This window comes from Nothoprocta perdicaria, unplaced genomic scaffold (genome assembly GCF_003342845.1).
Source record: "Nothoprocta perdicaria isolate Ctin4 unplaced genomic scaffold, notPer1 scaffold_89, whole genome shotgun sequence".
Classification (NCBI taxonomy): domain Eukaryota; kingdom Metazoa; phylum Chordata; class Aves; order Tinamiformes; family Tinamidae; genus Nothoprocta; species Nothoprocta perdicaria.
In genome coordinates, this window is record NW_020456187.1 from 1732585 (window position 1) to 1740463 (window position 7879).

The window sequence follows — 7879 nt, forward strand, 5'->3', positions numbered from 1 at the left end:
AAACCTAGATATGAAGCCTGTACTAATCTGCCTGAAGACAAACTGTTCCTTTTTGATTTGAAAGAGAACTTTAAGGATGCTTTTTCCCCTAGGAAAATGAGCTTCAAAAACACAAACATGGAAAACACATGATCTGCTATTCTGCCTTTTCCTTGAGATTTTAAAAAGCTAGATGGACACTAGAGTTAAGATAGAAAAGCAAGAGAATTTAAGAACTTACTTTATAGGAAAAAGTAGATGGTGACTCAAACTATGTATTATTAGAGTAAAGATGAGAATTTATGTACAAAGAAGGCACAAGCTTAGCAGAAAAAAAATAACTAGAATATAAATTTGTTTGTTGCTATCTTGATACAGATCCCTCCTTTCAGTCCTTCTATCATCCAAATACAAAATATCATCATCCCTGAACATGAATTCCACTGTAAAAGCTTGGATATTATTTGAAGTAAATAATTTATACAGTTCAATAATATAATATCATGTGCTTGGAAAATTCTGTCATTCAGCTATGCAGCACAGTGCAATGTACAATATCCACACRGATATTTTGTTCAGTCTACACAGAAGCCACCTGTAGCATTTGACATGGAAAATACTGAAAGGAAAAGAAAAAAAAAAATAAAAAAGCACAACAAAAATAGATGAACATCACAAATGTGTCCTGAGAAATGAACAAATGTAGAAGAAATACTGTGCGAAAAGAATATTGTTTGCTGACAAAGACAGAAGAAAAACATTCTGAAGCCTCAAGGAGAGAATAAAATAAATCAAGGGGAAAAGCAAGCACTGGCTCATATTTTATCTTTGATCTATACCGAAATATTTTCCTCTCAGAAATATACAAAATGGGATGTCTGACAATAGACACCAAAAATTCAAACGCTGTTCACGACAAACTAAACATAAAATCTTGTCAGGGTTCAAATCTTTCTCCTTTGTATTATTTCATGCTGATCTTCAAAACCTGTTCTACAGAACAGGGACATGTGCAATTCTGCCTTCTGTGCTACCCAGTTCAAGAGTGCAGATCATTACACTGCTGTATCCAATTTGTCACTCTACTGCACTTGCTAAAGGCTTCTTAAATAATATCCCTGTGAAAATAAAATTTCTTCTGAACTGCACACAGCAAGTGAATTTACACTGCCTTGGACCAGACAGCATAAACTACCTGCTTCTAATTATGTTTTTCAAGAAAGCAATTATTGCCAGAATAAACGAAATAGAGCATAACTGACCAATTTTTAACTCTTGAGGCCTCCTCAATCTGTGGACTATCTCTATTTGGAAGAAATATCAAAACATGTCAGTTACTAACCACTGTGAAAAGCCCAAAATTTACATTTTCATTTTTTGTAAGCAAAACTGCAGGGTAAGCAACAGTATGTAGTAACCATTTAAATTCCATAATGGAAAAAAAAGCAATCTATAAACCATTCACTCCTCAGTATTAAAGAGTTTTGCAGATTGGGCAAGATGGGCCACATTGTGCTTCTCTGGAGATAAAAAAAACAGGGTAACTCCCTTCCTGGCTTCTCCTGTTCTAACTATAGACCTTGGCTTGGGGAAGACAAAAGTTCTCTTGACAGCAGTAGGCGATTAGGGGAACTGCCTTCACAAAGGCCTGCAGTGTGGGCTGAGCACACTGCACTAAGCAAATCCCATCCCAAACAATGTACTGAGACTGTCTAACACTTTGCACATAATGCCGGGGGGGAATTTTTACTGTCTGCTTACAAACCAATTTTATTTTATTGCAATATTCCATGAAACTGAAAAGGTCTAGTTTTATGCAATGATGGAAACATCTCGTTTATTCTGTAAGCTTGGAATTTAAATTTTTTAGGACATGATCCTAATTTCAAGTGAAATACAGACACTCCAGGAGCCCAGAATACTGATAGTCCTGATGAAATTATCATAGGAAGATCTAGTGTGGTGTTTCTAAGTCTTGTGATTTTATGAGAAAGCGTGAACTGTTCAGCACTTTTTCTTAAATCTCTGGTGCTCAAACTTGYAAGATTATGCAAGAATCTCAGAGGCCAGCACTGAAATTTTTTTCTACTCTTCTAGACAGCATGAAAATGACTGAAAATGTGTCCTATGTACTCAAAAACATCACAGGACACATAAAAATAACTAAACACGTTATATTTGTCTCATTACCCTTAATTCTCAAAGTACTAGTGGCCTAATGGTGCCTGCATACTTGTTCAGAAATGTTGATCGTTTCAAAGCATTCCTGTCAGATTTTTTGAGAAAAACCTTTTAAAATCACTTTACCATTTTTTTCAAGATGACAAATATTTAATGTTCTCACTAAAATATCTACTCCTTTCAATAAAATATGAACTCAACAAAAACATTTCTCTGTGAATTCACTGCATCAATCACTATCAGATCAGCATGCAGAATAAARTCAGCAGGTTCACTATGCATGATGGCAATACGTGGTACTCTCTGTTTATTKATTGCTTCCAAAGTCCAAATCCTACAGAACAATTAAAGCTCCRTGTTTTAAATAGTGTTACCATGAGTAAATTACTAGGGAGTGTGTTTCTTGGCTACAATTCTGATAGCTATCCTGATGAATTGGCTGTTAAATTTGCTATCCAAATTTCTTAAGCAGCTTACGGAAGTGTGCCCTAAAACTCTTTTTTGCTATATATGGAATTTGGGACAGCAAGTCACTAAATATTAGTAAATACTRGGCCCCTTCTTCAGCTCTAGGAGCAAGTGGTACTGTACAGCTTGCATCCATAGCAAATTTGGCCTCCAAAGGAGAGCGTTATCCAGACTTCCTACAAGGAACAATCCGTGCTATTCCCCAAAACTGTACGTTACCTAGGAAAACGTCAGCAGGTCAAAGCAGTGCAAATGAACAGGACACTGTTCAAAACCCATTCATCTTGTTTGTTCTACTAGGACAGACGTAGCTTGTGTTTCTATGTACAGCACCAACAACAGCAACCAACAATCTAATAAAAAGATTAAATGAYGGAAAGAGAAGGTGATTCTACCACAAAGTTCCAGACAATACAGTGAACTAAGCAGCATATGCATGAGGTTTTAAGCCTCAACGATGCATTTTCTTCACTTGCATTTTCAGGGCCCCCTCCTCCAGTTCTCTGCTAGACACCGAAATTGCAAAACAACTTCTCCTCGCTCCTTCTCCACCTCTTCCTCCCTATTTTAGACCCAAAGCCTCCAAAATGTCTTGCGTAGGCATGTGATAAGACTAGCTTCAGCAGTATTTTGTAGAGTAAGAGCTCCAGAATGTGTCCTTTTCCAGAATTAGAACCTCAAACTGCAATTCCGTTAATTTGTATGTTAATATAATTTGTAGGACTGATATTATACTGGCATATGGCAGCATGCATTTTTTATACATGAAAATCAGTATCTTTCTAAACGTTGTTTATATACAAAGGCAAAGGTTTTTCCAGTACGGTATATGTGAGTTTTCAGGGTGCTAATCCCTTCACCACTACCACTCTAAATCAAGCAAAAAAATTCCTTTCGGTTATTATCTTTAAATTGCATTTTCATGCCAACACCAAGGAACAGCAGCTATAAAAGAAGCCTAAGTGCTTGTTTTAAAACAACTGTCATAGAAAGAAGAGCAGGTCTTGCAACTTGCAGTCTAAAATTATTCCTACAATTAAGAGAGTCTGGATGAAGCTCACCTCTCTCAACTTCAGGTCTCTGAAAATCAGATATTCAGATGACAATAATCRTGACGACCTTTCCTCCTATCAATGGAAAAAAAGATAATCTGTCTCCAGCAGGTAATTCATTCCAATTAGGACAGACATGTGAGATAGAGGTTGAATCACCATCCGGAAGTGCCAGCATTATCCCACCAAGAAATAAGCCACCATCCCCTAGATGACTTCTTCAGAGGAAATGCCTGAATACAGGGGAGATTAATATGACTGGACATTTAAGATAATTCATGTGTCCATTACAGAGTGTCTACAGTGCAGATATCTGTATTTTCATCAAATCTGCAGAGAAATGTATTTACTAGCTCCAAACTGGCTCTTACTGTACGTGAGAGGTTATACTCCCTGCACTGTAGACATACTTGTACCTYCTCTATAGAAGGAAACTTAGTGTAGAGGTAGGCATCTATCTATCTTGTAAACATCTCCCGTTTGGTTAGATGGATACTACCTTTTATGATGAAAATTAAAGAGATGAAATCYCCAACCCAAAAGGAATCACAGCTCTGAGGTCTGCAGAGGTGATATTTGCGTTAGAAATCTGAAAAGGAGTTACTGTAAACAAGATGTATTTGGTGTCACTGACAAGAGCACCTCAGTTTGAAATTCTGCTTAAGAGACTAACAGAAAATACTGGAAACATCCTCCCTGAAACAACCTTAGGATCTATGGAAGGTGAAATTTCAACTTGAGGAGAACAAACTTTCTGAATAAATGGAAACCTGACTATTCATTGATTGCTGAGCAGTATTGGCTTCATCCCTAGTGTGAAGTTAACCTCTACTGTTCTGCAGGCTCCAGTAACAACAAAAAATCCTTATCATTGATTTCAGTGAGAATTAAGCCATAAYAAGGACTATAGATCCATCTCCTTGGGAATCACCATGAGAAGTACTCAAAAACTGAATTGTAAATTAGTAAAACCCTCAAAACCTGAAACATCCCCCTTCAAATTGTGTTTGGAAGCTTCTTGTCAAAACAGTTAATCAAACCCAAGTATTCTGTGCAGCTCTCATCTGTGGAGCAAACATCTCTTCATACAGCTATTCTTAGAGACCACAAAAATTCTGTGTTAATTTTTCTTAATTCTTGGCGGCATTAAATGAAAACGCCCCTCATCCTCTCTGTCCTCAGATCACTCCTGAGCATTTCTTTACAATATAGACACTTTTGATGGGAAAAAAACAATTCTGTTTTTACTAGCATCGTTCACTTCTCAAAAAAAAATGTATTTCCCCAAAGTTGCTTAAGAGSAGATCCGCAATTGTCACTATTGAAGAGAATACGTTTTTTTAAGGCCTAGCCATATCATTTGGTGGGCAGAAAAGCTATTTAAATCTCTGAGAAGCCGAGGCCAGTTACGAAACAGTCATCATACAGATGAAATAGAACAGTGTATCGTACTATATAATATGCATTTTTGTTTGAACCTATCTGCACTCTCATGAAGCACAAAACTGAGGCTGCTACAAGGAGGAAGAACTTCATGAACCTCAGTGCAAAGACCGCGTGCAAGGCTGCATTTGCACACTTACTCAACACTGTCCGTTCACCCACACAAAGCTGAGCTTCTGCAAGCTTCTCAGAACGCTGAGGGTAAAGCACCACGAAATTTCCAGCCAGTCAGATCAGGCCCTTGGATGAACAATCACTAACATCTAATACGCTAAAAAAGAGGTGCAAAAGGTATTTTTGTAGTAGTGTATGAATAAGTCCAGAATGACATAAACTCATCTTAAAAACTCTAAATTAACAGCTCAACTGCTACACTGCCGTTGACTATATGGAACAGTTAAAAAGTGGTTAATACACAAACTAAATCTGACCTTTAAGGACAGAGTCATCTCATCTAATTTTCCAAAACTCTGGGGGATTTTCATTCATTTAGACTCTTTCCACAGATAGGCACTTCCAAGAAGAACTGAGCCTACTGATCCCATCTTATTAAGGCTGTGTAAGCACAGTGAAAAAGCAGCAAGATCTGGAGATACTCGTCTACCCCTAACTTTAAAGAAAATGTCTCAGAAAAATCCAGTAAGGAAAAGACACAAAACCAATTCCAGCAAAAGGAAAAAGATTCCCACCTATCTGTAGGTGGGAATTTTACAGATTTTCCCACCTATCCCCCCTGCAGATGATACCAAGCTGGGTGGAGGGGCCAACACTCCAGAGGGCTGTGCTGCCATTCAGAGGGACCTGGACAAGCTGGAGAGTTGGGCAGAGAGGAACCTCATGAGGTTCAATAAGGACAAGTGCAGGGTCCTGCACCTGGGGAGGAATAACCTCAGGCACCAGTACAGATTAGGGGTCGACCTGCTGGAGAGCAGCTCCACGGAGARGAACCTGGGAGTCCTGGTTGACACCAAGTTAACCATGAGTSAGCAGTGTGCCCTCGTGGCCAAGAAGGCCAATGGGATCCTGGCTGCATCAGGAGCCAGCAGGTCAAGGGAGGTGATTCTGCCCCTCTATTCAGCTCTGGTGAGGCCGCACCTGCTGTACTGCGTGCAGTTCTGGGCTCCCCAGTATARGAGGGATGTGGAGGTTCTAGAGAGGGTCCAGCGGAGGGCAATCAAGATGATTAAAGGACTGGAACATCTCTTGTATGATGAGACACTGAGTGAGTTGGAYCTGTTCAGCCTGGAGAAGAGAAGGCTGAGAGGGGATATGATTAACATGTAYAAATTCATGAAGGGAGAATGCAGGGAAGAAGGGGCCAACCTCTTCTCATTGGTGACCAGTGACAGGACAAGGGGAAATGGGTGCAAGCTGCAACACAGGAAGTTCCMTCTCCATGTGAGGAAGAACATCTTTACTGTGAGGGTGACAGAGCAGTGGAACAGGCTGCCCAGGGAGGTTGTGGAGTCTCCTTCTCTGGAGGTCTTCAAAACCCGTCTGGACGCCGCCCTGTGCTGTGTGCTCTAGGTGTCCCTGCTGGAGCAGGGAGGTTGGACTAGATGATCTCTAGAGGTCCCTTCCAACCTCAACCATTCTGTGATTCTGTGATCTACTCCATGCAAAATAATGATTACTAGCCTAAAGAGGAAGGTGACATAATCATGGTCTAATGAAGGTAGATGACAGTTATCAAACATAAACACCATCTCTTTATATTAAGGTGGCTAAAGTGTAATAATTCAGAAGGATTTCTGCCAGGACTTTAGTGTAACACAAACACTGCTTTTTTACATACCATTAATTTTCACTTCTTCAAACAGCTCTGAAAATCCACAAGTAAGACTGAGTTTTGCTTCAAAAAAAAAAATCAAGACCTTGCTCAAAATATTACTGCCAAAGAGCAACTGTGCATTAGAGATTGCAATATATTCTAGTTCAGTATTCTAAACATGAGATTTTCTATTTTGAGTTATATAACTTAAGGGGGGGGGGGGGGGGGGGGGGGAAGGAAGTTTCTTAAAGGAAAATTACAAAGAACAGCCAAAAAGCTGAACTGCTTTTGGGGGCTGACAGCTTGATAAAGACCCTGTATTGTAAGAACAGAATATGTTAAAAAAAGCTACCAAGAAAATACATTTTTCAAGCTGCACAGTGAAGCAGCAACGCAAAGGAGTGCATTAGAAGCAAAAGCATCCCCTTCAAAAAGTGAATTCGTAACAAGATGCCAGGAAAAAAAAATGCAAACTCTGACAAATTAAAGGCAAAACCATTACATTTTAAGCTGGAGAAAGATTTTGAGAACTAACAAGCTGGAAGCAAATTTTAATCATACACATCAAAAAGGAGGCTTGTCACATAGCCTGTTGGGCCAATAGGTGATAAATATGAGGCAAAGGTGGGGAGGAGGAGGAAGGGAGTGAATTACTTCTTGGCCAAGCGCAAACCTGAACAAATTCGCTGCTCGATATGTAACAGTTCAGCAATGTTCCACCCTGGAGTTTTTCTTCTTAGGGCCAAGGAAGTAGGGCTGCTCCCACTGCTGTGTCAGTAGAGAACTTGTAAGAAATCAGTGTGAGATAACGAGGCCGTTAAAGAGAAGTCTAAGCAGTTACTCTTAGTTCTTTTTTCCCTCTGCAGCTAGTTATTATACAGTGTGACTGGGAGAAAAAATGGAAGATGAAATTCAAGTAGATAAATGCAAAGTCATGCATCTGAGAGGGAAAAAAAAAAGAAACTAATTACACATAGAAAATGAC